This window comes from Oncorhynchus tshawytscha, linkage group LG07, assembly GCF_018296145.1.
Source record: "Oncorhynchus tshawytscha isolate Ot180627B linkage group LG07, Otsh_v2.0, whole genome shotgun sequence".
NCBI classification, from domain to species: Eukaryota; Metazoa; Chordata; class Actinopteri; order Salmoniformes; family Salmonidae; genus Oncorhynchus; species Oncorhynchus tshawytscha.
The window spans coordinates 75694581-75720774 of record NC_056435.1 but is presented as its reverse complement, the minus strand read 5'-3'; the positions used below and the strand labels follow the sequence as shown (position 1 = coordinate 75720774).

The window sequence follows — 26194 nt, the reverse complement described above, 5'->3', positions numbered from 1 at the left end:
CCACTGTCTCAGCAAATAACATTAATGAACTGCTCTAAAGACTCTGTCTCTAGGCCTGACAGCCATCAGCTTGTGAGATGAACATATCTCTAGTGGAACATGTATCATATCTCTGGTGGAACATGTATCATATCTCTGGTGGAACATGTATCATATCTCTGGTGGAACATGTATCATATCTCTGGTGGAACATGTATCATATCTCTGGTGGAACATGTATCATATCTCTGGTGGAACATGGTGGAACATGTATCATATCTCTAGTGGAACATGTATCATATCTCTGGTGGAACATATCTCTGTGGAACATATCATATCTCTGGTGGAACATGTATCATATCTCTAGTGGAACATGTATCATATCTCTGGTGGAACATGTATCATATCTCTGGTGGAACATGTATCATATCTCTATGGAACATGTATCATATCTCTGGTGGAACATGTATCATATCTCTGGTGGAACATGTATCATATCTCTAGTGGAACATGTATCTCTATCTCTAGTGGAACATGTATCATATCTCTAGTGGAACATGTATCTCTATCTCTAGTGGAACATGTATCATATCTCTAGTGGAACATGTATCTCTATCTCTAGTGGAACATGTATCATATCTCTAGTGGAACATGTATCTCTATCTATCTCTAATGGAACATGTATCATATCTCTAGTGGAACATGTATCATATCTCTAGTGGAACATGTATCATATCTCTAGTGGAACATGTATCTCTATCTATCTCTAGTGGAACATGTATCATATCTCTAGTGGAACAGTCTGGAACATGTCCTAGTGGAAGAACATGGCGTCCATGTGATCATGGTCGTCAGTGGAACAAATCTCTGTCGATGCTGCTGTTCTTCTTGTTTTCTTGGGTTTGGCTGGCTGTCGATGCTGCTGTTCTTCTGTTCCCATCTCCTCCTTTTCCTCCTCGTGTTCCTCCCTTCCGTCCAGCCATGGTGGTGTTGGCATGGTTCCTGCCCCAGGAACCACCTCCTCCTCCAGGGGTGTCAGAGGAGATGGCTGCAGCCTCTGCGGTAGCCCCGGAGGACAGGTTGGCCATAGACAACATCCCCTGAATGGCCTCCTGTGTGCTGGGAGATGCAGGTGGCTGACTGTAAGTACGTCAATAAGAAATAACACAACACAATAACACATTACACTGCTGGAAGGTGTACCCGCCGGAGAAAGAGACAGATCGAGAGAGAGAGAGAGAGAGACAGATCGAGAGAGAGAGAGAGAGAGAGAGAGAGATAAGAGACAGAGAGAGCGAGAGAGGTAAGAGAGACAGAGAGAAAGAGAGCGAGACGATATTATTATCAGACCTGTGTTCAAATACTTTGAGAGTCTGCCTCGAGTGCCAGATGGTCAGGGGTTGGATTTTTTCTATTGGTTTACGCCAGGCACAGATAAAGTATTTTCAGCCCAGGTCTGACTAATGTGTGTTTATAAGGTCATGTGGTTTACGTTGAACTGGGATCACGTTATAGACCTGATTACCGACAGTATCAACAGAGTTAATCATATGATAAATAGAGCCGATATTTTAGGGGACATTTTGTGGGATATTTTCATATTTCTCACCTCTTCAAATTGGGGAGACACTCTAGACCCAACCTGCTACAGACCTATATCTATCCTGCCCTGCCTCTAGACCCAACCTGCTACAGACCTATATCTATCCTACCCTGCCTCTAGACCCAACCTGCTACAGACCTATATCTATCCTACCCTGCCTCTAGACCCAAACTGCTACAGACCTATATCTAGCCCTGCCTCTAGACCCAAACTGCTACAGACCTAAGTATCTATTCGGCCCCCTTGAACTTTGCTACCTTTTCCCATTTCAGGCTTCAAACATAAAGATATAAAACTGTATTTTTTTTGTGAAGAATCAACAACAAGTGGGACACAATCATGAAGTGGAACGACATTTATTGGATATTTCTAACTTTTTTAACAAATCAAAAACTGAAAAATTGGGCGTGCAAAATTATTCAGCCCCTTTACTTTCAGTGCAGCAAACTCTCTCCAGAAGTTCAGTGAGGATCTCTGAATGATCCAATGTTGACCTAAATGACTAATGATGATAAATACAATCCACCTGTGTGTAATCAAGTCTCCGTATAAATGCACCTGCACTGTGATCCGTTAAAAGTCCGTTAAAAGCGCAGAGAGCATCATGAAGAACAAGGAACACACCAGGCAGGTCCGAGATACTGTTGTGAAGAAGTTTAAAGCCGGATTTGGATACAAAAAGATTTCCCAAGCTTTAAACATCCCAAGGAGCACTGTGCAAGCGATAATATTGAAATGGAAGGAGTATCAGACCACTGCAAATCTACCAAGACCTGGCCATCCCTCTAAACTTTCAGCTCATACAAGGAGAAGACTGATCAGAGATGCAGCCAAGAGGCCCATGATCACTCTGGATGAACTGCAGAGATCTACAGCTGAGGTGGGAGACTCTGTCCATAGGACAACAATCAGTCGTATATTGCACAAATCTGGCCTTTATGGAAGAGTGGCAAGAAGAAAGCCATTTCTTAAAGATATCCATAAAAAGTGTCTTTTAAAGTTTGCCACAAGCCACCTGGGAGACACACCAAACATGTGGAAGAAGGTGCTCTGGTCAGATGAAACCAAAATTGAACCTTTTGGCAACAATGCAAAACGTTATGTTTGGCGTAAAAGCAACACAGCTCATCACCCTGAACACACCATCCCCAGTGTCAAACATGGTGGTGGCAGCATCATGGTTTGGGCCTGCTTTTCTTCAGCAGGGACAGGGAAGATGGTTAAAATTGATGGGAAGATGGATGGAGCCAAATACAGGACCATTCTGGAAGAAAACCTGATGAAGTCTGCAAAAGACCTGAGACTGGGACGGAGATTTGTCTTCCAAAAAGACAATGATCCAAAACATAAAGCAAAATCTACAATGGAATGGTTCAAAAATAAACATATCCAGGTGTTAGAATGGCCAAGTCAAAGTCCAGACCTGAATGCAATCGAGAATCTGTGGAAAGAACTGAAAACTGCTGTTCACAAATGCTCTCCATCCAACCTCACTGAGCTCGAGCTGTTTTGCAAGGAGGAATGGGAAAAAATGTCAGTCTCTCGATGTGCAAAACTGATAGAGACATACCCCAAGCGACTTACAGCTGTAATCGCAGCAAAAGGTGGCGCTACAAAGTATTAACTTAATAAGGGGGCTGAATAATTTTGCACGCCCAATTTTCCGTTTTTGATTTGTTAAAAAAGTTTGAAATATCCAATATTTTTTATTTATTTCACCTTTATTTGTCGTTCCACTTCATGATTGTGTCCCACTTGTTGTTGATTCTTCACAAAAAAATACAGTTTTATGTCTTTATGTTTGAAGCCTGAAATGTGGCAAAAGGTCGCAAAGTTCAAGGGGGCCGAATACTTTCGCAAGGCACTGTATATCTATCCTACCCTGCCTCTAGACCCAACCTGCTACAGACCTATATCTATCCTGCCCTGCCTCTAGACCCAACCTGCTACAGACCTATATCTATCCTGCCCTGCCTCTAGACCCAACCTGCTACAGACCTATATCTATCCTACCCTGCCTCTAGTCCCAAACTGCTACAGACCTATATCTATCCTACCCTGCCTCTAGACCCAACCTGCTACAGACCAATATCTATCCTACCCTGCCTCTAGTCCCAAACTGCTACAGACCAATATCTATCCTACCCTGCCTTTCTAATGACCTCAAAAGCCAAGTTAACAAACAGATCACCGACCATTTAGAATCCCACCGTACCTTCTCCGCTATGTAATCTGGTGTCAGAGCTGGTCACGGGTGCACCTCAACCTCGCTCAAGGTACTAAATGATATCATAACCGCCATCGATAAGAGACAATACTGTGCAGCCGTCTTCATTGACCTGCCCAAGGCTTTCGACTCTGTTAATCACCGTATTCTTATCGGCACACTCAACGGCCTTGGTTTCTAAAATGATTCCCTCGCCTGATTCACCAACTACTTCTCAGACAGAGTTCAGTGAGTCAAATCGGAAGGCCTGTTGTCCGGACCTCTGGCAGTCTCTATGGGGGTGCCTCAGGGTTCAATTCCCGGGCCGACTCTTTTCTCTGTATACATCATTGATGTCGCTCTTGCTGCTGGTGAGTCTCTGATCCACCTCTACGATGGCGACACCATTCTGTATACTTCTGGCCCTTCTATGGACACTGTGTTAACAAACCTTCAAATGAGCTTCAATGCCATACAACTTCCCCTGCCGTGGTCTCCAACTGCTCTTAAATGCAAGTAAATCTAAATGCATGGTCTTCAACCGATAGCAGTCCCCACCCGCCCACCCGACTAGAATCACTACTCTGGACGGTTCTGACTTAGAATATGTGGACAACTACAAATACCTAGGTGTCTGGTTAGACTTTAAACTCTCCTCCAGACTCATGTCAAACATCACCAATCCAAAATTAAATCTAGATTCGGCTTCCTATTTCGCAACAAAGCCTCCTTCACTCATGCCGCCAAACATACCCTCGTAAAACTGACAATCTTACCGATCCTTGACTTCGGAGATGTCATTTACAAAATAGCCTCCAATACCCTACTCAATAAATTGGATGCAGTCTATCACAGTGCCATCCGTTTTGTCACCAAAGCACCATATACTACCCACCACTGCGACCTGTACACTCTCGTTGGCTGGCCATCGCTTCATACTCGTCGCCAAACCCACTGGCTCCAGGTCATCTATAAGTCTCTGCTAGGTAAAGCCCCACGTTATCTCAGCTCATTGGTCACCATAACAACACCAACCCGTAGCACGCGCTCCTGCAGGTATATGTCACTGTCATCCCCAAACCCAACACCTCCTTTGGCCGCCTTTCCTTCCAGTTCTCTGCTGCCAATGACTGGAACGAATTGCAAAAATCACTGAAGTTGGAGACATATCTCCCTCTCTAACTTTAAGCATCAGCTGTCAGAGCAGCTTACTGATCGCTGCAGCTGTACCTAGCCCATCTGTAAATAGCCCACCCAACTACCTCATCATACAGTTATACATTTCTTTGCTCCTTTGCACCCCAGTATCTGTACTTGCACATCATCTTCTGCACATTTATCACTCCAGTGTTAATGCTAAATTGTAATTATTTTGCCACTATGGCCCATTTATTGCCTTACCTCCCTAATCTTACTCCATTTGCACACACTGTATATAGACTTTTCTATTGTGTTATTGACTGTATGTTTGTTTATTCCATGTGTAACTCTGTGTTGTTGTTTGTGTCGCCCTGCTTTGCTTTATCTTGGCCAGGTCGCAGTTGTAAATGAGAACTTGTTCTCAACTAGCCTACCTGGTTAAATAAAGGTGATCTGGTCTACCTGGTTAAATAAAGGTGATCTGGTCTACCTGGTTAAATAAAGGTGAGATAAAAATGTAATAAATAAAGGTGAAAACAAATTTGGAGATGTTGGTTAGAGCTGCCCTGCAATATAAAAAACACTCTCTGAGTTTGCTATTCACATAAAGCACTGTCTGATGTGAACATCAAACAAAAGAGATCTCAGAAGACCTAAGATTAAGAATTGTTGACTTGCATAAAGCTGGAAAGGGTTACAAAAGTATCTCTAAAAGCCTTGATGTTCATCAGTCCACGGTAAGACAAATTGTCTATAAATGGAGAAAGTTCAGCACTGTAGCTACTCTCTCTAGGAGTGGCCGTCCTGCAAAGATGACTGCAAGAGCACAGCGCAGAATGTTCAATGAGTTTAAGAAGAATCCTAGAATCCTAGAAACAAGAATGGTTTTCATGGGAGGACACCACGGAAGAAGCCACTGCAGTCCAAAAAAACATTGCTGCACGTCTGAATTTCGCAAAGAGCACCTGGATGTTCCACAGCACAACTGGCAAAATATTCTGTGGACAGATGAAACAGTTGAGTTGTTTGGGAGGAACACACACTATGTGTGGAGAATAAAAGGCACAGCACACCAACATCAAAACCTCATCCCAACTGTAAAGTCTGGTGGAGGGAGCATCATGGTTTGGGGCTGCTTTGCTGCCTCAGGGCCTGGACAGCTTGCTATCATTGACGGAAAAATGAATTCCCATGTTTGTCAAGACATTTTGCAGGAGAATGTAAGGCCATCTGTAAGGCAGGAGAATGTAAGGCCACATTAACATATTAATTAGGAGGGACATTAACACTAATTAGGAGGGACATTAACACATTAATTAGGAAGGACATTAACATATTAATGCAGGTGTGTGTGCCTACCTATGCAGGTGCGTGTGCCTCCCTATGCAGGTGCGTGTGCCTCCCTATGCAGGTGCGTGTGGTGGTCCTATGCAGGTGCGTGTGCTGGTCCTATGCAGGTGTGTGTGCCTCCCTATGCAGGTGTGTGTGCCTCCCTATGCAGGTGTATGTGCCTCCTATGCAGGTGTGTGTGCTGGTCCTATGCAGGTGCGTGTGCTGGTCCTATGCAGGTGCGTGTTCTGGTCCTATGCAGGTGTGTGTGCTGGTCCTATGCAGGTGTGTGTGCTGGTCCTATGCAGGTGTGTGTGCTGGTCCTATGCAGGTGTGTGTGCTGGTCCTATGCAGGTGTGTGTGCTGGTCCTATGCAGGTGTGTGTGCTGGTCCTATGCAGGTGTGTGTGCTGGTCCTATGCAGGTGTGTGTGCTGGTCCTATGCAGGTGCGTGTGCCTCCCTATGCAGGTGCGTGTGCCTCCCTATGCAGGTGCGTGTGCTGGTCCTATGCAAGTGCGTGTGCTGGTCCTATGCAGGTGTGTGTGCCTGCCCCTATGCAGGTGTGTGTGCCTCCCTATGCAGGTGTGTGTGCTGGTCCTATGCAGGTGCGTGTGCTGGTCCCTATGCAGGTGCGTGTGCTGGTCCTATGCAGGTGCGTGTGCTCCCTATGCAGGTGCGTGTGCTGGTCCTATGCAGGTGTGTGTGCTGGTCCTATGCAGGTGTGTGTGCTGGTCCTATGCAGGTGCGTGTGCTGGTCCTATGCAGGTGTGTGTGCCTCCCTATGCAGGTGCGTGTGCTGGTCCTATGCAGGTGCGTGTGCCTCCCTATGCAGGTGTGTGTGCTGGTGGTCCTATGCAGGTGCGTGTGCTGGTCCTATGCAGGTGTGTGTGCCTCCCTATGCAGGTGTGTGTGCTGGTCCTATGCAGGTGTGTGGTGTGTGTGCCTCCTATGCAGGTGTGTGTGCTGGTCCTATGCAGGTGCGTGTGTCCTGGTCCTATGCAGGTGCGTGTGCCTCCCTATGCAGGTGTGTGTGCTGGTCCTATGCAGGTGTGTGTGCCTCCCTATGCAGGTGTGTGTGCCTCCCTATGCAGGTGTGTGTGCCTCCCTATGCAGGTGTGTGTGCCTCCCTATGCAGGTGTGTGTTCTGGTCCTATGCAGGTGTGTGCGCTGGTCCTATGCAGGTGTGTGCGCTGGTCCTATGCAGGTGTGTGTGCCTCCCTATGCAGGTGTGTGTGCCTCTCTATACAGGTGTGTGTGCTGGTCCTATGCAGGTGTGTGTGCCTCCTATGCAGGTGTGTGTGCCTCCCTATGCAGGTGTGTGTGCTGGTCCTATGCAGGTGTGTGTGCCTCCCTATGCAGGTGTGTGTGCCTCCCTATGCAGGTGTGTGTGCTGGTCCTATGCAGGTGTGTGTGCCTCTCTATGCAGGTGTGTGTGCTGGTCCTATACAGGTGTGTGTGCTGGTCCTATGCAGGTGTGTGTGCTGGTCCTATACAGGTGTATGTGCTGGTCCTATGCAGGTGTGTGTGCTGGTCCTATGCAGGTGTGTGTGCCTCCCTATGCAGGTGTGTGTGCTGGTCCTATGCAGGTGTGTGTGCTGGTCCTATACAGGTGTATGTGCTGGTCCTATGCAGGTGTGTGTGCTGGTCCTATGCAGGTGTGTGTGCCTCCCTATGCAGGGTGTGTGCTGGTCCTATGCAGGTGTGTGCTGCCTCTCCTATGCAGGTGTGTGTGCTGGTCCTATACAGGTGTGTGTGCTGGTCCTATGCAGGTGTGTGTGCTGGTCCTATACAGGTGTGTGTGCTGGTCCTATGCAGGTGTGTGTGCTGGTCCTATGCAGGTGTGTGTGCTGGTCCTCAGGTGTGTGTGCCTCCTATGCAGGTGTGTGTGCCTCCTATGCAGGTGTGTGTGCTGGTCCTATACAGGTGTGTGTGCTGGTCCTATGCAGGTGTGTGTGCTGGTCCTATGCAGGTGTGTGTGCTGGTCCTATGCAGGGTGTGTGCCTCTCTATGCAGGTGTGTGTGCTGGTCCTATACAGGTGTGTGTGCTGGTCCTATGCAGGTGTGTGTGCTGGTCCCTATGCAGGTGTGTGTGCTGGTCCTATGCAGGTGTGTGTGCTGGTCCCTATGCAGGTGTGTGTGCTGGTCCTATACAGGTGTGTGTGCTGGTCCTATGCAGGTGTGTGTGCTGGTCCTATGCAGGTGTGTGTGCTGGTCCTATACAGGTGTGTGTGCTGGTCCTATGCAGGTGTGTGTGCTGGTCCTATACAGGTGTGTGTGCTGGTCCTATGCAGGTGTGTGTGCTGGTCCTATGCAGGTGTGTGTGCTGGTCCTATGCAGGTGTGTGTGCTGGTCCTATGCAGGTGTGTGTGCTGGTCCTATGCATATGCAGGTGTGTGTGCTGGTCCTATGCAGGTGTGTGTGCTGGTCCTATGCAGGTGTGTGTGCTGGTCCTATGCAGGTGTGTGTGCTGGTCCTATGCAGGTGTGTGTGCTGGTCCTATGCAGGTGTGTGTGCTGGTCCTATGCAGGTGTGTGTGCTGGTCCTATGCAGGTGTGTGTGCTGGTCCTATGCAGGTGTGTGTGCCTCCCTATGCAGGTGTGTGTGCCTCCCTATGCAGGTGGTGTGCCTCCTATGTTCTGGTCCTATGCAGGTGTGTGCGCTGGTCCTATGCAGGTGTGTGCGCTGGTCCTATGCAGGTGTGTGTGCCTCCCTATGCAGGTGTGTGTGCCTCTCTATACAGGTGTGTGTGCTGGTCCTATGCAGGTGTGTGTGCCTCCCTATGCAGGTGTGTGTGCCTCCCTATGCAGGTGTGTGTGCTGGTCCTATGCAGGTGTGTGTGCCTCTCTATGCAGGTGTGTGTGCTGGTCCTATACAGGTGTGTGTGCTGGTCCTATGCAGGTGTGTGTGCTGGTCCTATACAGGTGTATGTGCTGGTCCTATGCAGGTGTGTGTGCTGGTCCTATGCAGGTGTGTGTGCCTCCCTATGCAGGTGTGTGTGCTGGTCCTATGCAGGTGTGTGTGCCTCTCTATGCAGGTGTGTGTGCTGGTCCTATACAGGTGTGTGTGCTGGTCCTATGCAGGTGTGTGTGCTGGTCCTATACAGGTGTGTGTGCTGGTCCTATGCAGGTGTGTGTGCTGGTCCTATGCAGGTGTGTGTGCTGGTCCTATGCAGGTGTGTGTGCCTCCCTATGCAGGTGTGTGTGCTGGTCCTATGCAGGTGTGTGTGCCTCTCTATGCAGGTGTGTGTGCTGGTCCTATACAGGTGTGTGTGCTGGTCCTATGCAGGTGTGTGTGCTGGTCCTATACAGGTGTGTGTGCTGGTCCTATGCAGGTGTGTGTGCTGGTCCTATGCAGGTGTGTGTGCCTCCCTATGCAGGTGTGTGTGCTGGTCCTATGCAGGTGTGTGTGCTGGTCCTATACAGGTGTGTGTGCCTCCTATGCAGGTGTGTGTGCTGGTCCTATGCAGGTGTGTGTGCCTCTCTATACAGGTGTGTGTGCTGGTCCTATGCAGGTGTGTGTGCTGGTCCTATGCAGGTGTGTGTGCCTCCCTATGCAGGTGTGTGTGCTGGTCCTATGCAGGTGTGTGTGCTGGTCCTATGCAGGTGTGTGTTCTGGTCCTATGCAGGTGTGTGTGCTGGTCCTATATGCAGGTGTGTGTTCTGGTCCTATGCAGGTGTGTGTGCTGGTCCTATGCAGGTGTGTGTGCTGGTCCTATGCAGGTGTGTGTGCTGGTCCTATACAGGTGTGTGTGCTGGTCCTATACAGGTGTGTGTGCTGGTCCTATGGTGTACCTGTTGGCGTTGTAGTCGACGCCCACTGCCTTGCTGGCCTGGAGAAGGTCCAGGATGCCCGTCTTCTTTTTCACCTTTGAGTTACGACCTTTCACCTCCGGCTTGACCTCTGTGTCGATGTGGAGCGACTCCTCATCTGACGAGTCAGCCTTCTGAGGAATACAATAAAGTGGTATTGTACACACACTGAACACACCAGGACATTACTGTAAAACCCTCACACACTGAACACACCAGGACATTACTGTAAAACCCTCACACACTGAACACACCAGGACATTACTGTAAAACACTCACACACTGAACACACCAGGACATTACTGTAAAACACTCACACACTGAACACACCAGGACATTACTGTAAAACCCTCACACACTGAACACACCAGGACATTACTGTAAAACACTCACACACTGAACACACCAGGACATTACTGTAAAACACTCACACACTGAACACACCAGGCCATTACTGTAAAACACTCACACACTGAACACACCAGGACATTACTGTAAAACACTCACACACTGAACACACCAGGCCATTACTGTAAAACACTCACACACTGAACACACCAGGACATTACTGTAAAACACTCACACACTGAACACACCAGGACATTACTTTAACACAAGAACCGCCTGGCCTTTCAGCCTATCAGAACCCGCTAGAGAACGTTGTAGTTTTGATATAGTTTAGGTGTAGTTTTGATATAGTTTCAGTGTAGTTTTGGTTTAGTTTTGATATACACTGCTCAAAAAAATAAAGGGAACACTAAAATAACACATCCTAGATCTGAATGAATGAAATATTCTTATTAAATACTTCTTTACATAGTTGAATGTGCTGACAACAAAATCACACAAAAATTATCAATGGAAATCAAATTTATCAACCCATGGAGGTCTGGATTTGGAGTCACACTCAAAATTCAAGTGGAAAACCACACTTCAGGCTGATCCAACATTGATGTAATGTCCTTAAAACAAGTCAAAATGAGGCTCAGTAGTGTGTGTGGCCTCCACGTGCCTGTATGGCCTCCCTACAACGCCAAAGCATGCTCCTGATGAGGTGGCAGATGGTCTCCTGAGGGATCTCCTCCCAGACCTGGACTAAAGCATCCGCCAACTCCTGGACAGTCTGTTGTGCAAAGTGGCGTTGGTGGATGGAGCGAGACATGATGTCCCAGATGTGCTCAATTGGATTCAGGTGTGGGGAACGGGCGGGCCAGTCCATAGCATCAATGTCTTTCTCTTGCAGGAACTGCTGACACACTCCAGCCACATGAGGTCTAGCATTGTCTTGCATTAGGAGGAACCCAGGGCCAACCGCACCAGCATATTGTCTCACAAGGGGTCTGAGGATCTCATCTCCGTACCTAATGGCAGTCAGGCTACCTCTGGCGAGCACATGGAGGGCTGTGCGCCCCCCCAAAGAAATTCCACCACACACCATGACTGAGGATGTTGCAGGCAGCAGAACGTTCTCCACAGCGTCTCCAGGCTGTCACGTTTGTCACATGTGCTCAGTGTGAACCTGCTTTCATCTGTGAAGAGCACAGGGCGCCAGTGTCGAATTTGCCAATCTTGGTGTTCTCTGGCAAATGCCAAACGTCCTGCACGGTGTTGGGCTGTAAGCACAACCCCCACCTGTGGACGTCGGGCCCTCATACCACCCTCATGGAGTCTGTTTCTGACCGTTTGAGCAGACAAATGCACAATGGTGGCCTGCTGGAGGTCATTTTGCAGGGCTCTGGCAGTGCTCCTCCTTGCACAAAGGCGGAGGTAGCGGTCCTGCTGCTGGGTTGTTGCCCTCCTACGGCCTCCTCCACGTCTCCTGATGTACTGGCCTGTCCTCTGGTAGCACCTCCATGCTCTGGACACTACGCTGACAGACACAGCAAACCTTCTTACCACAGCTTGCATTGATGTGTCATCCTGGATGAGCTGCACTACCTGAGCCACTTGTGTGGGTTGTAGACTCCGTCTCATGCTACCACTAGAGTGAAAGCACCGCCAGCATTCAAAAGTGACCAAAACATCAGCCAGGAAGCATAGGAACTGAGAAGTGGTCTGTGGTCACCACCTGCAGAACCACTCCTTTATTGGGGTTGTCTTGCTAATTGCCTATAATTTCCACCTGTGGTCTATTCCATTTGCACAACAGCATGTGAAATGTATTGTCAATCACTGTTGCTTCCTAAGTGGACAGTTTGATTTCACAGAAGTGTGATTGACTTGGAGTTACATGTTACATGTGTTGTTTAAGTGTTCCCTTTATTTTTTGAGCAGTGTAGTTTAGGTGCAGTTTAGGTGTAGTTTTGATATAGTTTAGGTGTAGTTTTAATATAGTTTAGATTTAGTTTAGGTGTAGTTCAGGTGCAGTTCAGGTGTAGTGTAGGTATAGTTTGGGTATAGTTTGGGTGTAGTTTAGGTATAGTTTAGGTGTAGTTTAGGTGTTGTTTAGGAATAGTTTGGGTATAGTTTGGGTATAGTGTAGGTATAGTTTAGGTGCAGTTTAGGTGTAGTTTTGATATAGTTTAGATGTAGTTTTGATATAGTTTTGATGTAGTTTTGATATAGTTTTGATATAGGTTTGATATAGTTTAGGTGTAGTTTTGATATAGTTTAGATGTAGTTTTGATATAGTTTAGATGTAGTTTTGATATAGTTTTGATATAGTTTTGATATAGGTTTGATATAGTTTAGGTGTAGTTTTGATATAGTTTAGATGTAGTTTTGATATAGTTTAGATGTAGGTTTGATATAGTTTAGAGTTTTGTCGTTTTGATGTAGTTTAGTTGTAGTTTTAATATAGTTTAGATGTAGTTTTGATGTAGTTAAGATGAAGTTTTGATGTAGTTTAGTTAGTTTTAATATAGTTTAGATGTAGTTTTAATATTGTTTAGATGTAGTTTTGATGTAGTTTAATGTAGTTTAGGTGCAGTTTTAATATAGTTTAGATTTAGTTTAGGTGTAGTTCAGGTGTAGTGTAGGATTAGTTGTAGTTTTGATATAGTTTAGATGTAGTTTTAATATAGTTTAGGTGTAGTTTTGATATAGTTTAGATGTAGTTTAAATATAGTTTAGATGTAGTTTTAATATAGTATAGATTTAGTTTAGGTGTAGTACAGGTGCAGCTCAGGTGTAGTGTTTAAGTAGTTTTAGTTTTTGGTATAGTGAAGTGAAGGTGTAGTTTAGGTATAGTTTGGGTATAGTTTGGGTGTAGTTTAGGTATAGTTTAGGTATAGTTTAGGTGTAGTTTGATATAGTTTTGATATAGTTTAGTTTTGATATAGTTTAGGTGTAGTTTTGATATAGTTTTGATATAGTTTAGGTGTAGTTTTGATATAGTTTAGATGTAGTTGTGATATAGTTTAGACGTAGTTTTGATGTAGTTTAGACGTAGTTTTGATGTAGTTTTAATATAGTTTAGGTGTAGTTTTGATATAGTTTAGATGTAGTTTAAATATAGTTTAAATATAGTTTAGGTGTAGTACAGGTGCAGCTCAGGTGTAGTGTAGGAGTAGTTGTAGTTTTGGTATAGTGAAGTGGTAGTTTAGGTATAGTTTAGGTGTAGTTTGGGTATAGTTTGGGTATAGTTTGGGTATAGTTTAGGTGTCGTTTAGGTGTCGTTTAGGTATAGTTTAGGTGTAGTTTAGGTGTAGCTTAGGTGTAGCTTAGGTGTAGGTTGGGTGTAGTTCGGGTGTAGTTCAGGTGCAGTTTAGGTATAGTGTATGTATAGTTTAGGTGCAGTTTAGGTGTAGTGTTGATATAGTTTAGGTGTAGTTTAGGTGTAGTTTTGATATAGTTTAGATGTAGTTTTGATATAGTTTAGATGTAGTTTTGATATAGTTTTGATATAGTTTTGATATTTAGGTGTAGTTTAGGTGTAGTTCAGATAGTTCAGATGTAGTTGTGATATAGTTTTGAAGTAGTTTTGATATAGTTTAGACATAGGTTTGATGTAGTTTAGACGTAGTTTTGATGTAGTTTAGGTGTAGTTTTGATACAGTTTAGGTGTAGTCTGGGTAAAGTTAAGGTGTAGTCCGGGTGTGGTTTATGTGTTGTTATGTGTGGTTTAACGTGTAATGTATGTGTAGCTTGGGTGTAGTCAATGTGTAGTTTAGGTGTAGTTTAGGTGTTGTGTCGATGGGCAGGCTGTGCAGAATGACTGCCGTTTAAAGGGCAACATGTCGCATGTTTTTGTTTCCCTGACAATACATTAGATCAGTAAATAAAACTGTCCCATTACAGCTTCTTTTATAAAGTAACATGTAAAAGAGACAGTGACAGGAGGGCAGTGACAGGACTGAACAGGACAGTAGGGAGGTGACAGGACTGAACAGGACCTAGGGAGGTGGCAGGACTGAACAGGACAGTAGGGAGGTGACAGGACTGAAGGGAGGGACAGTAACGGGGGAGGTGACAGGACTGAACGGGAAAGTAGGGAGGTGACAGGACTGAACGGGACAGGAGGGCGGTGACAGAACTGAACGGGACAGTAGGGAAGTGACAGGGCTGAACGGGACAGTAGGGAGGTGACAGGACTGAACGGGACAGTAGAAAGGTGACAGGACTGAACGAGACAGTAGGGAGGTGACAGGGCTGAACGGGACAATAGGGCAGATCCTGCTGAGAATAGCCTAACATGCCAAGGTCACCCCCTGCCCTTCCCTAACAGGCCAAGGTCACTCCCTGCCCTCCCCTAACAGGCCAAGGTCACCACCTGCCCACCCCTAACAGGCCAAAGTCACCCCCTGCCCAGGCCCCTAACAGGCCAAAGTCACCCCCTGCCCTCCCCTAACAGGCCAAGGTCACCCCCCCCTGCCCTCCCCTAACAGGCCAAGGTCACCCCCTGCCCTCCCCTAACAGGCCAAGGTCACCCCCTGCCCTCCCCTAACAGGCCAAGGTCACCCCCTGCAAGGTCAATCCCCCTTAACAGGCCAAGTTCACTCCTTGCCCTCCCTAGAGGCCAAGGTCACCCCCTGCCCTCCCCTAACATGCCAAGGTCACCCCCTGCCCTCCCCTAACAGGCCAAGGTCACCCCCTGCCCTCCCCTAACATTCCAAGGTCATCCCCTGCCTCTCCCTTTCTCTCGCTCTGCCTGCCTGCCTCTCCCTTTCTCTTCTCTCTGCCTGCCCCTTTCTCCCTTTCTCTCGCTCTCTGCCTGCCTCTCCCTTTCTCTCGCTCTCTGCCTGCCTCCCTTTCTCTCGCTCTCTGCCTGCCTCTCCCTTTCTCTCGCTGCCTCTGCCTGCCTCTCCCTTTCTCTCGCTCTCTCTCTGCCTGCCTCTCCCTTTTCTCTCTCTCTCTCTCCCTTTCTCTCTCTCTGCCTGCCTCTCCCCTCTTTCTCTCTCTCTGCCTGCCTCTCCCTTCTCTCTCTCTCTCTGCCTGCCTCTCCCTTCTCTCTCTCTCTGCCTGCCTCTCCCTTTCTCTGCCTGCCTCTCCCTTTTTCTCTCTCTCTCTGCCTGCCTCTCCCTTTCTCTCTCTCTCTTTCTGCCTGCCTCTCCCCCTCTCGCTCTCTGCCTTCTCTTTCTCTCTCTGCCTGCCTCTCCCTGCCTCTCTCTCTCTCTCTCTGCCTGCCTCTCCCTTTCTCTCTCTCTCTCTCTCTGCCTGCCTCTCGCCTTTCTCTCTCTCTCTCTCTCTGCCTGCCTCTCCCTTTCTTTCTCTCTCTCTGCCTGCTGCCTCCCTTTCTTCTCTCTCTCTCTCTGCCTGCCTCTCCCTTTCTCTCTCTCTCTCTGCCTGCCTGCCTCTCCCTTTCTCTCTCTCTCTCTGCCTGCCTGCCTCTCCCTTTCTCTCTCTGCCTCTCTCTCTCTGCCTGCCTGCCTCTCCCTTTCTCTCTCTCTCTCTGCCTGCCCCTCCCTTTCTCTCTCCCTCTCTCTGCCTGCCTGCCTCTCCCTTTCTCTCTCTCTCTCTGCCTGCCTGCCTCTCCCTTTCTCTCTCTCTCTCTGCCTGCCTGCCTCTCCCTCTTCTCTCTCTCTCTGCCTGCCTGCCTCTCCCTTTCTGCCTTCTCTCTCTGCCTGCCTGCCTCTCCCTCTTTCTCTCTCTCTCTCTGCCTGCCTCTCCCTTTCTCTCTCTCTCTCTGCCTGCCTCTCCCTTTCTCCCTTTCTCTCTCTCTCTCTGCCTGCCTCTGCCCTTTCTCTCTCTCTCTCTGCCTGCCTCTCCCTTTCTCTCTCTCTCTCTCTGCCTCTCCCTTTCTGCCTCTCCTCTGCCTGCCTCTCCCTTTCTCTCTCTCTGCCTGCCTCTCCCTTTTTCTCTCTCTCTCTGCCTGCCTCTCCCTCTTCTTCTCTCTCTCTCTCTGCCTGCCTCTCCCTTTCTCTCTCTCTCTCTGCCTGCCTCTCCTTGCCTCTCTCTCTCTCTCTGCCTGCCTCTCCCTGTCTCTCTCTCTCTCTGCCTGCCTCTCCCTGTCTCTCTCTCTCTCTGCCTGCCTCTCCCTTTCTCTCTCTCAATTCAATTCAATTCAATTCAATGGCTTTATTGGCATGGGAAACATGTGTTAACATTGCCAAAGCAAGTGAGGTAGATAATATACTAAAGTGAAATAAACAATAAAAATTAACAGTAGACATCACACATACAGAAGTTTCAAAACAATAAAGACATTACAAATGTCATATATATATATATAATATATATACAGTGTTTTAACAATGTACAAATGGTAAAGGACACAAGATAAAATAAATAAGCATAAATATGGGTTGTATTTACAATGGTGCGTGTTCTTCACTGGTTGCCCTTTTCTCGTGGCAACAGGTCACAAATCTTGCTGCTTTGATGGCACACTGTGGAATTTCACCCAGTAGATATGGGAGTTTTTCAAAATTGGATTTGTTTTCGAATTCTTTGTGGATCTGTGTAGTCTAAGGGAAATATGTCTCTCTAATATGGTCATACATTGGGCAGGAGGTTAGGAAGTGCAGCTCAGTTTCCACCTCATTTTGTGGGCAGTGAGCACATAGCCTGTCTTCTCTTGAGAGCCATGTCTGCCTACGGCGGCCTTTCTCATTAGCAAGGCTATGCTCGCTGAGTCTGTACATAGTCAAAGCTTTCCTTAATTTTGGGTCAGTCACAGTGGTCAGGTATTCTGCCGCTGTGTACTCTCTGTGTAGGGCCAAATAGCATTCTAGTTTGCTCTGTTTTTTTGTTAATTCTTTCCAATGTGTCAAGTAATTATCTTTTTGTTTTCTCATGATTTGGTTGGGTCTAATTGTGCTGCTGTCCTGGGACTCTGTAGGGTGTGTTTGTGAACAGAGCCCCAGGACCAGCTTGCTTAGGGACTCTTCTCCAGGTTCATCTCTCTGTAGGTGATGGCTTTGTTGTGGAAGGTTTGGGAATCGCTTCCTTTTAGGTGGTTATAGAATTTAACAGCTCTTTTCTGGATTTTGATAATTAGTGGGTATCGGCCTAATTCTGCTCTGCATGCATTATTTGGTGTTCTAAAATCCTGTTCTACACGGAGGATATTTTTGCAGAATTCTGTGTGCAGTCTCAATTTGGTGTTTGTCCCATTTTGTGAAGTCTTGGTTGGTGAGCGGACCCCAGACCTCACAACCATAAAGGGCAATGGGCTCTATGACTGATTCAAGTATTTTTAGCCAGATCCTAATTGGTATGTTGAAATTTATGTTCCTTTTGATGGCATAGAATGCCCTTCTTGCCTTGTCTCTCAGATCGTTCATAGCTTTGTGGAAGTTACCTGTGGCGCTGATGTTTAGGCCAAGGTATGTATAGTTTTTGTGTGCTCTAGGGCAACAGTGTCTAGATGGAATTTGTATTTGTGGTCCTGGTGACTGGAACTTTTTGGAACACCATTATTTTGGTCTTACTGAGATTTACTGTCAGGGCCCAGGTCTGACAGAATCTGTGCATAAGATCTAGGTGCTGCTGTAGGCCTTCCTTGGTTGGTGACAGAAGCACCAGATCATCAGCAAACAGCAGACATTTGACTTCGGATTCTAGTAGGGTGAGGCCGGGTGCTGCAGACTTTTCTAGTGCCCGCGCCAGTTCGTTGATATATATGTTGAAGAGGGTGGGGCTTAAGCTGCATCCCTGTCTAACCCCACGACCCTGTGTGAAGAAATTTGTGTTTTTTTTGCCAATTTTAACCGCACACTTGTTGTTTGTGTACATGGATTTTATGATGTCGTATGTTTTACCCCCAACACCACTTTCCATCAGTTTGTATAGCAGACCCTCATGCCAAATTGAGTCAATGGCTTTTTGAAATCAACAAAGCATGAGAAAACTTTGCCTTTGTTTTGGTTTGTTTGGTTTTCAATTAGGGTGTGCAGGGTGAATACATGGTCTGTTGTACGGTAATTTGGTAAAAAGCCAATTTGACATTTGCTCAGTACATTGTTTTCATTGAGGAAGTAACGAGTCTGCTGTTAATGATAATGCAGAGGATTTTCCCAAGGTTATTGTTGACGCATATTCCACGGTAGTTATTGTGGTCAAATTTGTCTCCATTTTTGTGGATTGGGGTGATCAGTCCTTGGTTCCAAATATTGGGGAAGATGCCAGAGCTAAGGATGATGTTAAAGAGTTTTAGTATAGCCAATTGGAATTTGTGGTGTGTATATTTGATCATTTCATTAAGGATACCATCAACCCCACAGGCCTTTTTGGGTTGGAGGGTTTTTATTTTGTCCTGTAACTCATTCAATGTAATTGGAGAATCCAGTGGGTTCTGGTAGTCTTTAATAGTTGATTCTAAGATTTGTATTTGATCATGTATATGTTTTTGCTCTTTATACTTTGTTATAGAGCCAAAAAGATTGGAGAAGTGGTTTACCCATACATCACCATTTTGGATAGATAACTATTCGTGTTGTTGTTTGTTTAGTGTTTTCCAATTTTCCAGGAAGTGGTTAGAGTCTATGGATTCTTCAACTACATTGAGCTGATTTTTAACGTGATTTCTAACAATTTGTCATTGTTGTTCATTTTCTTCGGTTTTCTATTTGAGATTTTTAGATTTGATAGGGAAGCTGAGTTAAGATTTTCTACTGCCAAGTTTACACCTTCACTATTACAGTGAAATGTTTTGTCCAGGAAGTTGTCTAAAAGGGATTGAATTTGTTGCTACCTAATTGTTTTTTGGTAGGTTTACACATTTTTCTCTGTTATAGATTCCTTCCATCTATAGCATTTCTTAATATTATTCAGTTCCTTTGGCTTTGATGCCTCATGATTGAGTATTGCTGACCAACTGGCAGGTGTCTTCACTGACATTTTCAACATGTCCCTGATTGAGTCTGTAATACCAACATGTTTCAAGCAGACCACCATAGTCCCTGTGCCCAAGAACACAAAGGTAACCTGCCTAAATGACTACCGACCCATAGCACTCACGTCCGTAGCCATGAAGTGTTTTGAAAGGCTGGTAATGGCTCACATCAATACCATCATCCCAGAAACCCTAGACCCACTCCAATTTGCATATCGCCCTAACAGATCCACAGATGATGCAGTCTCTATTGCACTCCACACTGCCCTGTCCCACCTGGACAAAAGGAACACCTACGTGAGAACCCAGTCATAGACTGTTCATTGACTACAGCTCAGCGTTCACCACCATAGTGTCCTCAAAACTCATCACTAAGCTAAGGACCCTGGGACTAAACACCTCCCTCTGCAACTGGATTCCGGACTTCCTCACAGGCCACCCCCAGGTGGTGAGGGTAGATATCAACATCCGCCACGCTGATCCTCAACACTGGAGCCCCTCAGGGGTGCGTGCTCAGTCCCCTGTTCACTCATGACTGCATCGCCAGGCACGACTCCAACACCATCATTAAGTTTGCCAATGACACAACAATGGTAGGCCTGATCACTGACAACGATGAGACAGCCTATAGGGAGGAAGTCAGAGACCTGACCGTGTGGTGCCAGAATAACAACCTTTCCCTCAACGTAACCAAGACTGAGGAGATGTTTGTGGACCACAGGAAAAGGAGGACCGAGCACGCCCCCATTCTCATTGACGGGGCTGCAGTGGAGCAGGTTGAGAGCTTCAAGTTCCTTGGTGTCCACATCACCAACACACTAGAATGGTCCGAACACACCAAGACAGTCGTGAAGAGGGCACAACAAAACCTATTCCCCCTCAGGAGACTAAAAAGATTTGGTATGGGTCCTCAGATCCTCAAAAGGTTCTACAGCTGCAACATTGAGAGCATCCTGACTGGTTGTATCACTGCCTGGTATGACAATTGCTCGGCCTCTGACCGCAAGGCACTACAGAGGGTAGTGCGTACGGCCCAGTACATCACTGGGGCCAACCTTCCTGCCATCCAGGACCTCTACACCAGGCGGTGTCAGAGGAAGGACGTAAACATTGTAAAAGACCCCAGCCACCCCAGTCATAGACTGTTCTTTCTACTACCGCATGGCAAGTGGTACCGAAGTGCCAAGTCTAGGACAAAAAGGCTTCTCAACAGCTTTTACTCCCAAGCCATAAGACTCCTGAACAGCCAATCAAATGGCTCCCCAGACTGTTTGCATTGTGTGCCTTTAAACCTTTAAAAACCTTCTGTATGTAAAATATTGTGTGATAAATAAATCAACGTGACTCTGGATGACAACATAATGATGTTTGTTTCCAACATTACGGCTGTTTTCCTCAAGACAAGGGAGTCCACTTCATGTTCTGTTTCCTTCGCTTCCTTACTTCCTAATATGAAGATACTGGTATCACAGCAACACTAAACACACAGCCATATGTGATCTCTATTGCTACTTGACTGCTTTTAAACCATCACATGGAATTCATTAACGACCTCATGGAAGGAAGGAGTGGATATTCCAGAATGTTTTCCTCTGACTCTTCTACTCTTAGAACTCCTCATTAGGTTGTTCTCTCCATGGATGTAGAAATGGAAATATCAGAGTGTAATTAAAGTATTTGGTTGTGGGATGTTAGCTGGCTAATAGGACAGCTGAGTTGGAACTATTAGCATACTCCCCAAATGGAATCCCCTTCCTTATGCACTACCTTTAACTAGGGTGATATTTGGGACTTTGTCTTGGGAATGGAATCTAGACTCTCCATGGACATAACTGTGATACCCACCTGACACTATTGCGCTGACCTGACCCCAACCATAATGAGCTCAGATATTTTCTAGCCACATGGTCCTTCATATATTATTGGTGACTTAAGGAGAGGAGGTAACATACCCTGGGAAGAGAGGGGAGGAGGTAACATACCCTGGGAGGAGGTAACATACCCTGGGAGGAGAGGCGAGGAGGTAACATACCCTGGGAGGAGAGGGGAGGAGGTAACATACCCTGGGAGGAGAGGGGAGGAGGTAACATACTCTGGGAGGAGAGGGAGGTGGTAACATACCCTGGGAGGAGGTAACATACCCTGGGAAAGAGGGGAGGAGGTAACATACCCTGGGAGGAGGTAACATACCCTGGGAGGAGAGGCGAGGAGGTAACATACCCTGGGAGGAGAGGGGAGGAGGTAACATACCCTGGGAGGAGAGGGGAGGTGGTAACATACCCTGGGAGGAGGTAACATACCCTGGGAAGAGAGGGGAGGAGGTAACATACCCTGGGAGGAGAGGGGAGGAGGTAACATACCCTGGGAGAGAGGGGAGGAGGTAACATACCCTGGGAGGAGAGGGGAGGTGGTAACATACCCTGGAAGAGAGGGGAGGAGGGGGAGGAGGTAACATACCCTGGGAGGAGGTAACATACCCTGGGAGGAGGTAACATACCCTGGGAGGAGGTAACATACCCTGGGAAGAGAGGGGAGGAGGTAACATACCCTGGGAGGAGAGGGGAGGAGGTAACATACCCTGGGAGGAGAGGAGGGAGGAGGTAACACCCTTGGAGGAGACCCTGGGGGGAGGTGGTAACATACCCTGGGAGGAGAGGGGAGGAGCTGACGTACCTTGACAGCAGAGGGGAGGAGCTTTGGCTTCTTGGATGGGTGGATTGGGTCTTTGATGTTTGACAGGACTGGAACAGGAAGAGAAGAGACAGTCAATCAACAACTAGTAAATCAGAAGACACAGTCAATCAACAACTAGTAAATCAGTCCATTTTGATAGAATTCATTATTAAGTAAATACATCATTGTATCCAGTATACTTTTTCCTATCTAATCTCTGTCTCAGTGTCTCTGTCTCAGTGTCTCTGTCTCAGTGTCTCGGTCTCAGTGTCTCGGTCTCAGTGTCTCGGTCTCAGTGTCTCGGTCTCAGTGTCTCGGTCTCAGTGTCTCGGTCTCAGTGTCTCGGTCTCAGTGTCTCGGTCTCAGTGTCTCGGTCTCAGTGTCTCGGTCTCAGTGTCTCGGTCTCAGTGTCTCGGTCTCAGTGTCTCGGTCTCAGTGTCTCGGTCTCAGTGTCTCGGTCTCAGTGTCTCTGTGTCAGTAGTCACAGGACCATTTTCTCTCCAGTAGTAGTTCATCTTTGTGTGTCAGTAGTACTCACAGGATAAGTCCCTCTTGACAGCGTTCTTTTTCCTCCTGATGGGGAACTCATCAATCTTCAACTCTCCTTCGTCTGACACGTACTCATACTCGTCTCTCACCGGCTTGGCCTTGTCCTCCTTTAGGTTTTGTAACGAGCTGAACACACTGGAATTGGTCTGGGGCTTCAGCTTAGAACTGGGGGGGACAGGACAGTAAGGAACGGGTGCCAGTCACAGACAGACACAATACATGTACACAGTATACATACCCTAGTAACTTCTTGTGTGTCAATGAGAATGAAAACTTGTCTTTGTTGCCTGATAGTGGCGTTCTCTCAAACTTGTGCTCTTCAGTTTCCATCTTCAGTAAGGAATCTGGTTTGCTGTTCTGTAACGGATATGAACAACAACGAACGTAATGTTATGTTTTAGAGGATCTGGCAGAAGGACATACAACATGTTTATAACATTGCAAAGGAGAAAAGAAAAAGCCATATCTCAGACTGGCCAATAAAAATAAAAGATTAAGATGAGCAAAATAACACAGACACTGGACAGAGGAACTCTGCCTAGAAAGGCAGCATCCTGGAGTTGCCTCTTCACTGTTGACGTTGAGACTGGTGTTTTGCGGGTACTATTTAATGAAGCTGCCAGTTGAGGACTTGTGAGGCGTCTGTTTCTCAAACTAGACACTAATGTACTTGTCCTCTTGCTCATTTGTGTACCGTGGCCTCCCACTCCTCTTTCTATTATGGTTAGAGCCAGTTTGTGCTGTTCTGTGAAGGGAGTAGTACACAGAGTTGTACCAGATCTTCAGTTTCTTGGCAATTTCTTGCATGGAATAGCCTTCATTTCTCAGAACAAGAATAGACTGACGAGTTTCAGGAAAAAGTTATTTGTTTCTGGCCATTTTGAGCCTGTAATCGAACTCACAAATGCTGATGCTCCAGATACTCAGCTAGGCTAAAGAAGGCCTGTTTTATTGCTTTTTAATGACAACAGTTGTCAGCTGTGATAACATAATTGCAAAATGGTTTTCTATTGATCAATTAACCTTTTAAAATTATAAACTTGGATTAGCTAACACAACGTGCCATTGGAACACAGGAGTGATGGTTGCTGATAATGGGCCTCTGTATGCCCATGTAGATATTCCATTAAAAATCAGCCGTTTCCAGCTACAATAGTCATTTACAACATTAACAATTCTGTTATTTTAAATGGCTAAAAAAATGTGGTTTTCTTTCAAAAACAAAGACATTTCTAAGTGACCCCAAACTTTTAAATGGTAGTATGACTCTACCAGGGTCTCCAGAAGGCGTGGTCTACTCTACTCCGATAAATATCTATCTACCAGGGTCTCCAGAAGGTGTGGTCTACTCTGATAAATATCTATCTACCAGGGTCTCCAGAAGGTGTGGTCTACTCTGATAAATATCTATCTACCAGGGTCTCCAGAAGGCGTGGTCTACTCTACTCTGATAAATATCCATCTACCAGGGTCTCCAGAAGGTGTGGTCTACTCTACTCTGATAAATATCCATCTACCAGGGTCTCCAGAAGGTGTGGTCTACTCTACTCTGATAAATATCTATCTACCAGGGTCTCCAGAAGGCATGGTCTACTCTACTCTAATAAATATCTATCTACCAGGGTCTCCAGAAGGTGTGGTCTACTCTACTCTGATAAATATCCATCTACCAGGGTCTCCAGAAGGTGTGGTCTACTCTACTCTGATAAATATCTATCTACCAGGGTCTCCAGAAGGCGTGGTCTACTCTACTCTAATAAATATCTATCTACCAGGGTCTCCAGAAGGTGTGGTCTACTCTACTCTGATAAATATCCATCTACCAGGGTCTCCAGAAGGTGTGGTCCACTCTAATAAATATCTATCTACCAGGGTCTCCAGAAGGTGTGGTCTACTCTACTCTGATAAATATCTATCTACCAGGGTCTCCAGTCCATCAGAGAAACAAAGGTGGTCTGTGATTATCCATCTACCAGGTCCTATAGAAGATGTGGTCTGATCTGCCCTTAGTTTCTCTGACCGGTCTGTATCTCCATCTACCAGTCCATGTGTTAGTGTTTGAGCTGCAGCTAGTTCCACTCTTTAGAGGGACCAGGACCCTTGGAATGACAACAGACATTACAACCGGAACACTTTGGCATACAAGTTTCCACAAAACTAAAGCCGACTAATGTCTTCCGTTTGCTCCAACTAAGCTGTCCTCCAGAACCCATCCCATGTTATCCAGCTATAATGACACAACAGCCTCCTTAGAGCAGGACCGCATCCTAAACGGAACCCTATACCCTATACGCTGTAGTGAACTACTTTTGACCAGAGTCCTCTACACCTTATAGGGGAATAGGGTAGCATTTGGGACCCCCTTCCACCAGCAGGACCCCGGGGCAGATGTGAATGCTTATGGGTGGAATGTTGTGGATATGACATAGTTGTGAGGACTGAGACGGTTGGCTGGGCCTGGGTTCTAGAAGCTTTGAACAGTTCCACCACTCTAATTGTGAGTAAAACCGCAGTGTTAGTTTAGCTGATTACTATGATCGATAGTGTGTTAATCACTTTACCATTATACCACGTTTTTCTGCTGGACTTCTCAGCTTCTCAAGCTTTAATACAACAGAACCATTTGTATCTTCTTTGAAACAGCATCCAGCTTGAATTGGGTTTATTGTTCCGTTTATCCATCATTATCATGTTTACTTTGTTCCATGTGTTTTTAAAGCATGCCAAGACAGCCTTGACTCAATCTATTCTGGATTTCACCTTTGATTTTCAAATCAAACTATTATATATCTTACCCAACTATTCTGTATCTTAACTAAATTAACTACTCTATCTTACCTAAACTAACTATTATATATCTTACCCAACTATTCTGTATCTTAACTAAATTAACTACTCTATCTTACCTAAACTAACTATTATATATCTTACCCAACTATTCTGTATCTTAACTAAATTAACTTATCCTAAACTAACTATTATATATCTTACCCAACTATTCTGTATCTTAACTAAATTGTATCTTACCTAAACTAACTATTATATATCTTACCCAAATTCTGTAACATAACTGTATCTATCTTACCTAAACTAACTAACTATTCTGTATCTTAACTAACTATTCTACTATATCTTACCTAAATTCTATTAACTAACTACTCTGTATCTAACTTAACTAACTAACTACTAACTATCTACTCTTATCTAACTACTCTGTATCTAACTTAACTAACTACTCTGTATCTAACTAACTAACTACTCTGTATCTAACTTAACTAACTATTCTGTATCTAACTTAACTATATCTGTATCTAACTTAACTAACTATTGTATCTTACCAACTAGTCTATCTTAACTAACTATATCTTACCTAACTTAACTAGTCTGTATTCTATATCTCCAACCTAACTTAGTCTGTATCTACTCTGTATCTAATCTTAACTAACTAGTTCTTTATCCAACTAGTCTGTATCTTAACTAACTAGTCTGTATCTTAACTAACTAGTCTGTATTAACTGTATTTTCCATAACTTAACTAACTAATTTTCTAACAACCTAATTTTGACCAAAATTTACCAGAGAGATTACTGCTTACGGTTTAATTTTTCCGTGCTATACGGAGGGAGCTCTAGCCAACAGACAGCAGAGACCTGAGGACTCCGTTCAACCTGGAGCTGAGTGAGGAGTGTTTG

At 45.8% G+C, this 26194-nt stretch overlaps 1 pseudogene; it reads right to left on the bottom strand.

Moving 5' to 3' along the window:
* The window catches only part of LOC121846745, a 171846-nt pseudogene that overhangs the window by 43182 nt on the left and 102470 nt on the right, over positions 1–26194 (bottom strand).